Genomic DNA, 15724 nt, shown 5'->3' with positions numbered 1-15724 from the left:
GAAATAATTTATAACTCAACCATTACTACTTACTGAGAGCAATGTAAACTGCACGTTATTTTCAGATGACACCAAAACAGAGAATTGGTTTGGCAAAGGTTCTTAAAGACTGTCTCGCATTAACCCCAGAAAGAGGGGAGAGAGAGGAGACAGCCACCATCCTCATCATCATCATCATCATCACCACCAGCACTTACCTACTTCTGGCATTCCAGAGCTAAAGGGAAGATAGGGATACTCATCTGATACGACACATTACAAAATAGTATTCCCCAGAGGATACAGGCAAGCTTGTATAAGCAGCAGTGAAACTGGGCAGCTTTCCAGTGACTTTATCCAACTGCCTGCAGCCCCCATTCCGACGTAGCTGAAATGCTGAGAGCTGAATAAAGTCATTTGATCCACATCCCATGCATTGTAATAAAGAATGGGAAACAACAGACACCTGTAAGTGTTGGCTAATTTTTACTTCCTAAAACACTGGAATGTAAAACATCCTCCTCCTTTCCCCTTGCCTTCACGGTCTGTTTTAGTTTTAAGTCACTTGCAGGCATCTCCAGCACTGAAACAAGAAGAAGTATGTGCTTATGAACAGAGGCACTCTGAGTGGTTTTCAAACCAAAAATGTTGTACCGGATACTAGCTAAAAAAACAGTATTAAAAAAAAACCCTAAGTGGAATCTCCTTTTCCCTTTCCAGCTCTTTCCAACTCTCCCTTTCAATTCTGTTCCTTGAAATAAACTGGAATCACTGGGACCTCATGGTAGTAACCACAGGAGCCATCTTCACACTCCTTGCTGACCTCTGAAGAGAAAGACTGGACTGGATGGACCTCTCTGGGAGAAGGGAGCAGATGAAGGAGCAACATTACCATGTTGTTTGCAACATCTGTCCACTTTTATGTCTCACTTTTCAGGTTGGAAATTGATTCTGCCTGACCCGCAGCACGAGTGAAAGGGAAGTCTACAGGAGAAAAGGGACAGAAAGCCAGGAAACAGATTTTCAGTGAGATCATTTCATACCTCTTCATGGCTTGCGTTCACTCAGTTAACATCCACCCAACTTCAAGGACCCTCTACATTTTGAAGAAGAATTAACTGCTCCTAAGTTTTGAACACTCTCCCTCTCAACTGCAGCTTGACAGACTGAGATGCACATGCTGCTTCCCTCTGCATCCTCCAGCAGAAACGAGGAAAAGCAATTTCACCGCTCTTTATTGCTAAAACAAGAACATAAGCATGACAAAATGAAGCATTTTCCTTAGATTCCTCTAAATCTCTCATTGCTTAGGTAAGTTCCACATTAAAATAAGTTTAATCCTGCAAGACAGGGGGCTTTCACAATGAGGCTGCCAAGGATTTGGGTTCCACAGAAGCCAAGATTCCTGGAAATCCAGAAGCATGTGTACAAGGCAATACCGCACCAGCTAGACCATGCCAAAGACCTGCAGATACAAGGGATGCCCATCACATCCCTGCTGAGCACATACATGTACAAGAGGCCTGGCCAGTAAGTCTGACTTCTCTGGGACTGCACAAAGCCAGCAGCCAACACTATGCCCACGTCCTTGCGCTGGGCTGAGGCTCTGCCTTCCCTTCCCAAAGGGCCTACAAGTCTCAGAAGGCAAGTGATATAAACCCAGCACAGTATGCCCAGCCAAATACAAAGACAAAAGTAGCAGCCTAAATTACGTTCAGACACTCAAACAAAAAACTCCTGCTGCTTTCCCTCTGTGGCTAACAGTTATGTCTCAAGGCAATGCTGTCCCCCATAATTAAGGAGCCTGATATACAATGTTTTTCTCAGATTCACCTATTATGGACATTCATGTTAAGTTCTGTATCAATGACTCTGCGCCTGCATATAGGCTCTTTCACTTACGCAGGTGAAGTACTGATCCCATGAACAACATCCACCAGTGCTAAAATGCTCATTTTCTGACAGGCTCTCAGTCCAACTATGACAACCAAAAAGTTCACCTGAAATCTGTCTGAAGGAGAGCACCACAGAGCAGCACAGAGCTCGCCCTTTCCACCCTTCCTTCCTGTCTTTTCCTTCCTTTCTTTTCCTTTAGGTCCTGCCTTTCTTCACTTCTTTCACTCTTTTTCTCTCTCTTGTAAATACGTGGTGAAATTTTTGGTATCTTTGATCGAAGTTCTTACTTCATGTCCAGATATAATTATTATTTAACAGTAGGCTTATTTTTAGCATCTATTTTGAGCCTTGAAGATAAATGTAGCAATAAATCACAGTCCCTTGAAATATGTTTATTACTTGAGATGTTTTGGTATCCTTCATACTAAGGTTATTCCTCAGAGAAGAAAAAAAGTAACCCTGTAGTGCCAAAGGAAATGTATGCAAGGCTTTAATCCTGACTTAAGTTAGAAGGCTGAAGAAAAAGGTCTTTGGGACTCTAAACAGCAGAACTCACCTACTTCTCCCTATCCTCTGAACAATCAAAAGGAAGTGTTCAAAGCTGAGAGCAGGACTTTTACATTGTTTCTGCTCTTATATAGGCAACATTAACCTCTATCCTGTCAGCAAACAAAATGGTGTCTTAGAACAAGTATTTTACAGCTGAAGTAGTTCAAACTACAAGGAGTCACTCAAATCATTGTAACTGCACATGAACTAAGACCTTATTCATTTTTCCTTTTTTCTGATCGCACAGAGGAGCCTCCAAATAGAACATTTGTAAATGAAAGCGCATTTCTGGGAGTAGGTCCTGAGATGGCTTGATGAGAACTTACCTCAAGTTTCACAGATGAAGCTTATAATTTAGTGATCAAGGGTGTCAAGATGCCAGATGTCCCACTGAAGAGAACCAATTAAAGGACCATGGCTTGAGTAAGGAGACTGGAAAGCAACATGTAAGATTAAATATTTAAAGCCTGGACTAGTTAAAGTGGCTACAAATCCTTACAGTGTGAGGCCATAAGGATGCTTTGAGGGCTGGAGCAGCTCTGCTCCGGAGCCAGGCTGAGAGAGCTGGGCTGGGTCAGCCTGGAGAAGAGAAGGCTCCTTAAGAGGAGACCTTAGAGCAGCTCCAGTGCCTAAAGGGACTACAGGAAACCTGGAGAGGGGTTTTCGACAAGGGCCTGTAGGGACAGGACAAGGGGAATGGCTTTAACCTGACAGAGGGGAGACTGAGATGAGCTCTTAGGCAGAAGCTCTTCCCTGTGAGGGTGCTGAGGCGCTGGCACAGGGTGCCCAGAGAAGCTGTGGCTGCCCCATCCCTGGCAGTGTTCAAGGCCAGGTTGGACGGGGCTTGGAGCAACCTGCTCTAGTGGCAGGTGTCCCTGCCCACAGCAGGGGGTTGGAACTGGGTGAGTTTAAGGTCCCTTCCTACCCAAACCATTCTGTGACTCTGTGAATGGAGGATGTGCCTGAACAGACGCTTAGAGGCAGATTAGCACTAAGCCCTTTCCAGTCCACTTAAGACACCCCGCAGCCTCCTGGCTGTGAGAAACCGTGCACTTCCAATGGGAAAATCGATGGATTTGAGAGGGAAACACATCACTTGGTGCAGCCACCCCCTGAGCCCACTCCGCTCAGCTACACCTTGCAGTCAGCACTGGAATCAGCCCAGGGTTAAGTGCTTAAACATCAGAGGTGTTGAGCACCCCAGGTGCCTTGAACCACTCACAGGGTCCATCCTCCATCCTCCTCCTCTCCGGCAGAAATACCAGTTTGAAAATGAAAGCAGGAAGGCAGTATATGAGGAGCATTTTATCTGAGTTAAAGTTGGAATGGGCTGTAAACTCCCACGGGACATCCACGTCTGCACACTTCAGATGAAACTGTAACCTGAGTATAAAACACCCATTTTTATCAAATCATGTTTCTCCCAGAGAAGGCTGAGCACCATCTGCTTAATCGGACTCCCTAGGTTTACAAGTGGTAGGAAAGCTGGTTCTATCAGCCGCTCCATCTTTTGAGCTCTACTCAAACGACTCTGGTTTTGTTTTTCTAACACCGCTAAGAAAACCATAGTGCAAACCCCAGTAAATCTGTAATCTGTGGAAAGGCACTCTGAAATCCATCAACCAAGTTGGAGCCATAATTGCTTCCCTGGCTTATCAAAAAAAAGGCTCATTTGCATTATCTGTTATCTTTAGATACCCATCCTGGTCTATAAACAGAGTTATCAATCCCATTCAGAGGCCAGTCCACAAATTGAAGTTTTCTATAAAGGGAATTAGCTATAAACAAGCCGAAGGCAATTTTCTGTGACAGCCAATGGTAAACCATAGGAAGTAACTTCAATAGTGATTTACAGTTCTTCTCTGGTTTCCATCCAACTTTTCCTCCTTGTGCTTCTGTTCCATCCAAACAGGAATTTTTCAGATGTTCTAATTTCCCATTCAAGATGCAATCAATCCCAACTCTAGGTGTGTCTAATCCAATTTTTACGGTATGTTCATGGGCCAGCACCAGAGAAAAAGAACTCTCTTTATTTTCTTTCAATTGCCTCTGCTGCAATCACAAGACTTGTCATCTCCTGGTGTGAAATGCACAACAGCAGAAGAGAGAGTGAAGGAGATCTGAGAGAGAGAGGTGGGGGGGAGAAATGAGCCGACCTACTGAAAAGAAAGGGGGGAAGAGATACATGAAAATACCATTAACATTTGTGAATTATCCTACAGACTGAAAGCTTCCATTTACCACAGTAATTCATTAACTCAAGATTCTTAAAGCCTGTGTTGAGTTTTTAAGTTCCTCACATAAATCACAGTGTGCTGTTAGAAGTGGGTTATTTAGGAATGGATTCCAGCTTCACATACCCTCATCTTCCTCATCTACACCACAGTGAAGTCTGTGCCATTTGTTCACACACACACCACCCTTAAGGACATGAGGAGACCCCACTGCCCAACCTCCCATACCACTAAGAGGACTGCTCCTCCTTTACGAACAGAAGCTCTTTTCTCTTAAAATCTCAACATTCATTCTGAACTTCCAAGAAACATACATTACATATTTAAAGTATTTATTTTTCAGTCCCTAATTATAAAATATCTCTAAGCCACTAACACACACAGTGGATCTTAAAGTGCATCACAAGCACAGAAATAACAAGCAGGAGCATGATTCCTCTCTGGGTGAACTACAGCAAGTGAAGGAAAACCAGCCCAAAATCCACTGATGACACAGACCTATGTGGATCTAAACCAGTGAGAGCAGCTGCAGAAGAACAGAGGACAATTACACCCAAGAGTTTAGCAATTAGTATCACCTGAATCAACACAGACCAATAAAAACTGTTTCTTTTCATGCTAAAGAAAAGTACATTTATAACTCAGACCACGAAGCCTGTACACTTTCCTATTCCCTTTCTCTGTATGCATATACATGAGGGGCTTGTACATATATACGTATATCCGCATATATACACACATGTGCATGGGCTGTTTTCCCCCGATTGAAAGCTACCCTAATGGGAAGGCACTAATGGATTTGAAGTGATAAGGAAAAGGCGGACATGCAAAATGCTCCAGAACTTCTGTTCCTAATCAATCACCAGAGATCAGTGACATCATTGAAGCCTTTGATCAGAGCTCCCCTTTCAAGCTTAAAAAGGGGGACAGATTGACCCACCCCAACAGAGGGACTGAAGGAACACCTAGGATACAATTCACAGTGAAATATGAGAAGTCACCGGCATCCCTCTTCAGAAAAACAATCCCTTCCCACCTTCCTCAAGGAATACAGCACGCATTCCAGAGCAACCAAGCACAAACAACAGATTTATCTCTTTGCCCAATAATTAGAAAGCAGGCAGGGAAACAACACATCACAAAATCCTTTCAGGTTTTATTGTCAAAGCCTGCGCGCACATTTTATCCCGAGCAGGAGGTTTATTACGTTTGCTTGCATTGAGAAATCTTCTCAAGTCCATTACTGTGGAGAAACAACAACCACAAAAAGGGAACTTATTTTTCCAGGGAGCCTGAGCAGCTTTAACAACTAAAGGCTGATGCCCTGCTTTAAAGAAGATTTTCGGGAGAACCAGCATCGCGGCGACGTTCGCTGCACTTAGAGCCAGCCTTTGTCCATGTCGAGGCATTCAGAGAGTTGGGATCACTAATCCCACTTCAGCTAAAATTGAGCTCCATTGTTTCTCAGTTCATCTGAGTTTCCATGGCACTTACTAGGACTTAAGTGTTATTTACTCAGTGCCGTTTGTTAAAAACAAAAAACCACAATAACTAAGCCTTCATGTGAGCATCAGGTTTGCTCTTTCCCCCTCCCTTTTTACTTTCAATACACTCAAGACGCAGTCAGCATTTTACAGACTTCTTCCATCTAAAACATCTTCAAGAAAAGCAAAGTTGAAAATAGACCTTGCCAACGTTCGCTTCATTGTTTTGGCTTGGTTTTCCCCATCTGTATTTTAAAAAAAATCTAATTGAGCTTCCTGAAGAGCAGCAAAACTGTAGTTTATTATCTCCCTCATCAGGTGATCAATGATTTCATTAATAAGACAGATAACAAAACTGTCATATCATCGACACAGTTATGAAAGATGATCCTGGCTTCTTGCTCCATTTTCCAAGGTCTGGGATTCTCTGTGGCAGCTCTGAGTCCATTCAATATTTTCCACAGACAGAGAAAAGTGAAAATCCATTTTGAAACCAATTTCAATTAGGATCCAGAAGCTGTTATCACAGGTGTCGCAGAATGGGCCCGTAAGTGGAAATGTCGCCTATCCATTCTGAAATGAAACCTTATCAGGGGCTACGAAGATGGCTGAGGACAGCCTATCTGTAAATTACTTTTCGTCCTGTGTTAACTCAACCCTAGTTCTGTCATATGGAATTCTTCCCAGCCCCTCGTAATAATCTAATGACTAAGTAGGCACTGCACCAAAACGGCTTTTATTCTGCTCGGGCTTCCCCCGCCGAACAGGGCTACAGATGCAAATAGTGGAGGCGGCCGGGTGAGCCGGCGTATTTAGCAAGATCAGTTAAAGCTCTCATAGTTTATTAAGGGGAAGTAACGGGCTTGCATTCTGAAGCCTGTCTCCACCCATTGCATTCCTGGTGATTTTTCAATTGCAAACTCCAAGGCCCAGTTATTTCATTAATTCAGCACCCAAGTAGTGAGGCTTTTCTCTCACATCTTTCAGTCTCCTTTTAGCAAATTATCCCATGACGGAGGATTTATTCAGTCAAAGACCTCGGACTTTGAGAGGCAACAAAAGAATCAAGAGACTTTCTGGTCCACCTGCCTGGCGAATGATGAGGCAGGGTAAAGCCTCCCCTAGAGAAACCAATCAAACCATTGTGTGGCACAGTCAGACCTTTTCAACTGTCAAGCCAGGAGAGCAGGAAAAGAGATGAAAGAACTCAGGATGAAGCTACCATTTACAGAACCATGTGGGAATGGTCTCCGAAGATTTAATAATTGGGATGGAACTCAACTTTCTGAAAACTAAAAGAAAGAACAAAAAGGGGGGGGGAGGGAAGGAAAGGAAAATAAAAGAAAGAAAAGAGAGGAGACAGAAGGAAAGAAAAGAGAGCAGGAGGAGGGGAAAACACTGCTGGTCAGGCCCAGAAGGAACTTTTCTACAAAATCCTCTGTTGTTACGTATGAGCCACTATGCTGGGAAAGAAGAGAAAAGCAAGCACACAACGGGGACAGAGAGAGCAAGAGAGAGCACACACAGCTCGTAACAATAACTGAAGTTTCAGCGATTTATCATTTCCTCTTAGGAGGATCTCCATCAGTACAAATCTGTTCCATTAAGCAGGAAAAAATATCCCCTTAGCCCTTAGTCTGTGGTATCTGGCTGCATTTTCAAGCTATTGCATGTGTGGGACTTAAGTTTTCACATTTCCACTTGGCTGCATGTGGAACATGCATGCAAAGTCGTGCTAAATGAATGGAAACCAGTGTGGTTTAAGCAGTTGGCATGTGCAAAGAATGCGCACACGCAGCTCCTGTGTAGCAAGACTCCAGCTGACTGCAGGCACAAGATTAGGAACTGCTTTTTGATATAATCTGACCCATAAAGCCTTACAAGCCCAATTTTACAATCATCTGAACAAAACCCAGTATTTCTGTGTGCTTCTCCTTCCCTAAGTGCCTCTGAGCGCCTGAAAGACACATTCATCACTGGGTCCAGATCACACTTACAAGTAAATCAACGTTTTTCTGAACTGCCAGACTTACCAGCAAAAATAGGAGCTGCAAATTAAATAGTGACCACTTGCAAAACGCATCAAAGGCAAAGACTTTTTAATGGGAAATAAGATAATAACACAGCAATAAAACCCAGCTCATTCCCTCTTAGTTTGGATGGCAAAAGAATGTGTCTCCCTCCCCTCCTGACCTCACTCCAAAATAACGAGCTATGGCTTGGAAAGAATACAGAGAGTGTAGTTTTAATACAGTACCTTCTTTACATAATCACAAACCACACCCTAAGCACACTTCTCCCACTTACTGGCATATGTATTTAGTAAGAATTTCTATGTAAGCAGAAGCTGAGGTTTTGTATCTTCTGAGGAAGAGAAAACAAAATAAAGAGGAGAAAAAGCAAACATACAGAGCAGGGATACAACCAAATGCAACACTGATGCCTGATTATTTCCTTTTAACTGGAGACAGATAAGAAATAGAAAACATCTAGAAGAGAAAAGATGAACCCCATCTGAAAACCTGTTAAGTAATTTAATTACTTGAGCTGCCTTGATTTACACAGCTCCAAGAGTAAAGCCCAATGCTGCTCCTGCCAGAGGGCTCGCCTCCTTTTCAGTCCATTAGAAGGACTTTTAAGAATTCCTTTTATTGACTTCAAGAAGAAGATCTACTTCCCACAGCTCCTCCACTTGCAGATTTCCAAGCCCTGTTCTGGAAGGCAAACAGTATCGCTGAAGCTTCAGCTGCCAGCAGCCTTCTTCCTGCTAAAAATCAAACCTCTTGGCTGCTTCCCCCCACCCAGCGCTATGGGCTATAATGCCTGAATTTTCTGAGGTCTGATTGATACTAGACTCCTGCAAAGCACAAGCTACAGAGCATGGTACCATTGCCATACTGCAGAGACCCATTTTAAACCTTGTTATTATTATCACTTCTTACTCCATTTCAGGACCCAGGTACAATTGTAATATGGTTGTTTGGGTGTTTGGGGGATTTTTCGGTTTTGTTTTTCAGGAAAAAAAAAAACCTCCCAAGTGCATAATTCCCTAAATTTCACCTCCACCTTGACCAGGTGGCAAGCTTCTGCTGCTAACTAATGTTTTCTCCTGATTCCACCTTATGTTATCCAGCAGGATGTTAAGTCATTACTTACTGATTACAGTGATTGCAGCGATAAGCCACTCAATCATCTCTTTCTGGAACTTGCAAAGGGATGCAGGAGGATTGACATTTAATATCCCTTATGCTATTAACCACTGCAGGGAGAGGAGAGAAGGGGGAAAAAAGGAGGGAAATCTCAGCAGAATTAATGAAGCAATACCGTATTGCACTTGCAGATCACTGGGTTTAGAGCAGGGTGAGGGTAGGGCTGGCTCGCCCAGGAACACTAGAAAATAGCATCAGGCAGAATGAGTTATTACAGGCTACAATAAATCCTAACTTGACGACTGAAATTTTATTGGCAAGCATAAAAGACCATAGGTGCATTGCTCGGAATGAACATGTATTTAATCAGTTACATCAGATTACAATATCCCAAGACATGCAGTCCCCACTTAACTACAACCTCCAATACTTTTGCTTCCAATACTTCCAAGCATCAGGACAGTCTATCCTCCCCAAGGATGGGTTACCTTCTTGTAGTGTATCCTCTTAGGATCTAACCACAGTTATCAGAAGAGTACACAAAATCTTACACGTTCAGGTCTTTGCCTTTAGTCTTCTGCACTACCAGATGTGACCATTCTACCCTTATTTTTATGCTGCTGTTACAGATAGAGCATTACTTGCTGAAAAACAAAACCCTCAGAAAAACCTATACACTGAAGTCATACCTTCCAATATCTAATACTACACTATGTTGTTTCCTCCTTGACCTGAAAATGAACAGTGAAGAAGGGCCCTCCATTCCCGCTGAATTTAGGAAAGGAGGAGGGCATCTCTTGATCACTTTCTAGAATCAGGTCTCACATAACCAACGCGGCACTCAATTTGCAGGCCACTGAAATAGTACAGGCAGTGTTTCTTGATACCTAACAATCTCTTCAGAACCCTGACGTCTCAATGGGACCCTGAGCACATCACTCCAATGAAGAGGGACAAAAATGGGTATTATGATTAACACCTATTTTATGGTGAGCTTGAAAGCAAGCAGCAGGACAAGCAACCAACTGGAAGTTTAAACAGGAAATGTGATTCTTACGGGCTTGCAGACTGCTGAATACTTCCCTCATGCAACCCTGAGAGAACTAATAGGAAGAAAAAAAACCCAAACAGGAGACCTAGATGAAGCTGGCCCTTCTTCTGAAAGAATCAAAGTAGACGCCTGAACTTCCTCTCATTTATTCATCTATCAAGCTTGGTTTTAAGTTACCTCATTATTAAGATAATAATTTCTGCTTTCTATCGCTTTAAAGTATGTTCCCAATAACTATCTGACCCTGATAAAGTTAGTCAAGTCCACAACCTACATACGTTTATAATTAGCTTATTTTTTTAAGGCAGAGTAATAGGTTAATAAGAAATATCAGATTACACTGGAACAAGCTCCTGAGTCAAAAACTAGACAAAACACATCACACTGAAAATAAGTGCTTGCCTGTCAGGCACTGAAGGAGTCCCTATACAATAACTGCATTGTTTTAGAGCAACATCAAAAACATCAGTTTAGAGCCAAAACGTGCATAAGAGGAAGGCATTTTAGTCACTGACAAAATTCACAAGCCAAACAGTCAATAACCAAGGCTGAACACAGCATTACACTCTCTAATGTTCTCCAAGGAGTGCTGCACAGTGCAGCTTTGCCTTGTAAAAGTATTAATTCAGCCCTCTCAGAAATACCCTGTACTTTCTAGAAAATAAAGCAAAAAATTAATCTATCTATGCTCCACATCCAGTGAAAAAACTAAACTGCCTTTAGCTGAGGGCTGTGTTAGGTTAGCAGGGGGGTTTTGGTCAACACCTCTTAGGAAGTACTCTAACAATAAACTTGATTCACCTATAAAGCAGTGTGGAGTGGAAGCAGGCAGCCTAGTAAAGCATTAAAGTGACTGCCTAATTGTAAGCATGCAAATACCCACATTAGGTGATTCCTGTGCCTACACTGAGGCATTCACTTGAGTACTTGCTGGGCTGGAGTTCAAGGCTCTACTGCAGTGCTGGGACTGGGGAGGTCTGGTGACTCCCGGTGCTGGGGTGCAAGAGGGCAGTGCACCAACAGCAGTCTGGCAGGGCAGGTTTCATGTCCTGCAAAGCCAGGCAAAGGCTCCCCAAGGGGAGCACAGGACTAATTTTAATCAGTTTATCAATGGATTGATGGCAGCCACGGAGAGAAAGGACCTGAGGGTGTCGGTTAAGGAGAAGCTCAACATGAGCCAGATTCAGTGTATGCTTGAGCCCGGAAACCGTGTGCTGGGGTGCATCAAAAGGATTGTGTACAGCAGGTTGAAGGAGGGGATTGTCCTTCTCTGCTCTGCTCTGGGGAGACCCCTCTGCAGTCCTGATCCAGCTCTGGGGCAACAGCACAAGAGGGACATGGAGCTGTGGGAGTGAGTCCAGAGGAGGCCATGGAGATGCTGCGAGGGCTGGAGCAGCTCTGCTCTGGAGCCAGGCTGAGAGAGCTGGGCTGGTTCAGCCTGGGGAAGAGAAGGCTCCTTAAGGGGAGACCATAGAGCAGCTTCCAGAACCTTTGAGCAAGCTGCTCTAGTGGAAGGTGACCCTGGCCACAGCAGAGGGGTTGGAACTGGATGAGCTTTAAGGTCCCTTCCAACCCAAACCAGCCTGGGATTTTATGTTCAATGAATAGATTGGATATAAGGAGGAAATTCTTTCCTGTTAGGGTGGTGAAGCACTGGAATGGGTTGCCCAGGGGGGTTGTGAGTGCTCCATCCCTGGCGGTGTTCAAGGCCAGGTTGGATGAGGCCTTGTGTGGGATGGTTTAGTGTGAGGTGTCCCTGCCTATGACAGGGGTGTTGGAACTAGATGATCTTGAGGTCCTTTCCAACCCTAACTATTCTATGATTCTATTCTATGAATACTTCTGTTCAGAAAGCCATTCCTTGCACAACCTGATAGAAACCTGTGTGCATGCAGCAGCTTTCAGGTTTATCACCTAAACCCACATGCTGACATGGTAGGGAACAGGGTCTTACTGCTTTGATGCAAGAAAACTGGCAGGGATGCATGTGCGAGAAGACAAGAAGACACAGCACCAGGGCAGCAAGGTGGGCTGGGACACTGGCCTCATTACTCCAGTGTCATACCAATAACATGGCCATGATGTAAACACTGTATGTATTTGTAGCCATCTTTACTTTGCCAAAGCAGATCAATCTGAGGCTATCAAATCACACGAGACACAAAAATAAGCTAACTTCATACCTTAGCACAAAATTATTATTCATACAGCCTTTTGTGAGTTAATATATCTGTTAGCAGCTTTCTGTAGCAGCTTTCCCCACCTTGACTATTAGCCTAGCAGTAAATACAGGAGTACAACAGAGGAATAAAAGGAACAATCTGCAGAGAAATGTATCTTAGTGAACTGTGTGCACTTTGGTTGGGATACACAAAACAGAACAAAATCAAAAGTCTGTAAAAATTAACTGAAAACAAAGCCAGAGTGGTCCCAAGTTACAAAGTCCCACTGGGGATCAAACTGCACCAAAGGGTTTTATTACTTACTACAAATCAGGATTCTTCAGTTTGTCTTCCACTTTTTTATCACATGTATTTTAAAACAGGTTTTTATTTGCTCCAGCACCAAGACCTTCCCCACATGTTTCAGCCTGGAGCACGTTTTAAGGGCTTAATTATAAATCCCTGAAATGAGGGGTTTATAATGGAAATGCTGGAGAGAAAACCGTTATCTAACACAGTGCAAGCATCTCAGCAATAGAGTCAGTTTGGTGAGTGCAACAGAAATCTTGTTTGTATGTAAGTAATGGCAGGAACTCGGCAGAACTGCAGCCCATGCTTATTATTTCAGTCTATGGGACAGCTGGTACCTTTCCAAGGGGCACCCTGAAGTCTCGGCCTCATTGACTTGCACTGTGTAGTAAGGGTTAACACACGAGCTGCCCTCCCCAGTCATCTTTCCCACTTTCTTTCCCTTGCACCCACGTTTACATCAGGCTCTTCAATAACCAGCTTGCACATCATATGATTGAAAAGTTTTGCACGCTCAATATTCATCTTAATATAGGTTCTGCTACAGGGTGTGTTTTGGAAGCTGTTGAAACAATGGCAGTTTCTTTGTTTCTTCATGATTAATAGCTTCTCATAGACCCCGTAACTAACAGCTTTCAATCTATTTCTGATCCAAGCTCTGACTCCTCCAGAAGACAGTAGAGCTAACTGAGAAAATACCAGCTTCTACATCACACCTCAGACAGCTGTCACTCAAGCACACATTTCCTGGCAAACTTTGCCAATTAACATGTTGTCCAGATCAAGAGAAGCACTGATATTAGTCATGCTTATGAAGTGACACTGGTATGATAGGCAGATGTTGCTCTGCGATGACAGCAGCCTTCTGACAAAACCAGCAAGGATCATTCTGTCTTTCCGTTATTTTTTAGGGTACCTTACCTTGTTTAACAAGAGCATTCAAATGCAAATCACAACCATTTAACCTTACCGCAGCCCTCAGCACTGAATCAACAAAAGCTGCATGTTTTGTAGGAGTGGTGTCTTGTATCAACTGATGATGCTCCCACAGTAATACTCATTCCAGCATTAAAGAACAAAAGATGCAACTGCCATGAGAGCCCAACTTTCATGCAAATTGGTCCTTGCAACCAAAATTCATTATCATGACAATCACATGGGCAACAGTAAAACTCGGGTTTAAGTTCTGAAGTTTTGGTATTAGTATTTGTTTTGGTACATGCTCCATGGAGGACATTTTTCATATGCAGGAAGGAATGGAATTTTTTAACCCTGTATCTCCAGAAAGTTGGTTGCTTGGTTATACGTGAAGGTAGATTAGAAATACAAACCTTGGTGATCCTGGTGACGTCCCTAAATACAAAGACTAACAAGACCAATCATTACCCACTGAAAACAAAGGTAACTGTCATCACCTTAACCAAAGGAAGCCTCGGGCCCCAGGATGTGTAGTACATTAACATCCTATTCTGTTAATAGAAGACAATTCCAGTGACAAAAACTTCTAGTTATTCATTGCACCTAGTATCATTCCGGTTCTTGGGAGTTTGATGCTTCTAACATACAGTAATACACCACCTAGATGAAGCAGGGCATTAAGAACTAATACTACCATTAAAGCTGATAGGTAGAATAGAGTGAGAAAATTACCTGACCACAGGGTAAATGGACATGTGAATTAACCAAAATACCTTGAAGGCTTTAACTTTAGCCCTATCTAAATATTTAACAATAACGTTAAAACTAGCCCAAGCAGTCAGAGGTATGTGCCAATATCCAGTTTGAGTACACACCCCTCACACATCAAAGAATCCACGTTTATTAAAGCGTGCATCTGTTTGAAAAGTGGGGCCAATGTGGAAAATCCTGTTACCAAAAAAAAAAAATACCATGGGGAGCTCTTCAGCTAATGCAAACCACTGTAATTCTATTGACAGCAACGGATCTGTGCTGACTTACACCAGCTGAGGATCCAGTTTCATATGCCTTAAGAAAACTGATGCAACTTTTTCCATAGCTGCTCAAGAGTTTCTCATGGGGATCAACTCCAACTAGCAGGTCAGCAGGTGCCGAGTTTGCTTTGAATCTGAAGTCCAGTCACACAGAAGGATACTGGGACATGCACCATCTAATTTTTACTGACCCACAGAGATTCCCCTCTAGTATGGCTGAAGGATTCATGTATTTTCTGCTTTAGTCTAGTGGGAGATAAATGTTTCTTCATGAAAGCAGAAACCTCTGTTCAAGATATCAGTGTGAGAACCTGACCTGGACCACAAGCCCAGATGAGTGAGCACGATGGAAGAATAAAGGGTGAGCAGAAAATGTTTTGCCAGGAATACGCTAGGACTCCAAAATATGCATAAAGACATCTTCCATTTTTAGCCACTATTAGATTGCTTTGCAAAAAAACAAGTTTTCTGTTAACAACAGTTATCTGCAGCTATATCCACAATCCACAGGTCTGAACTGCGCCCAACCCTTTTCAAGCAGTTTTCTTTCCTAATGCAAAGGGAATTTCGCATTAGTAGGGACCAGTGCACACAGCCCTCTTACACTGAACAATGAAAGGGCCTGGGCTGGGATTACACACTCTCAAGGAGGCAGAGAATATGTAAAATCATCAAGTGAGGTAATCTCTGGGGAGAATTAAGCAAACTACCCCAGTTTTCAAACCTACAAGCTGTACATTCACAACTTTGAAGTGAATTCACAGGAGGACACACTTTTAGCATGACAGCATGTCCCTGGCCATTAAAGAGCTTGGGGGGGGGGGGGGGGGGGGGGAAGGGAGGGCAGCCCTTTGCAAGGAACAAGTTTATTTGCAAAAGAAGAGAAGAAAAAAACCCCTTGCCATTACTGTTGACAGAGCTACTTCTGTCTCTTTTGTAATAACTAATTATCTAAGTAG

At 43.1% G+C, this 15724-nt stretch overlaps 1 protein-coding gene across 3 annotated transcripts in view; it reads right to left on the bottom strand.

The window, feature by feature from the left end:
• Positions 1 to 15724, bottom strand: part of GLI3 (GLI family zinc finger 3) — a 209470-nt gene that overhangs the window by 178485 nt on the left and 15261 nt on the right. The gene's annotated exons all lie outside the window — the stretch shown is intronic.

The sequence above is a fragment of the Lathamus discolor genome, chromosome 2, assembly GCF_037157495.1.
Source record: "Lathamus discolor isolate bLatDis1 chromosome 2, bLatDis1.hap1, whole genome shotgun sequence".
NCBI lineage: Eukaryota > Metazoa > Chordata > Aves > Psittaciformes > Psittacidae > Lathamus > Lathamus discolor.
This window is presented reverse-complemented; position numbering and strand designations above follow the sequence as displayed.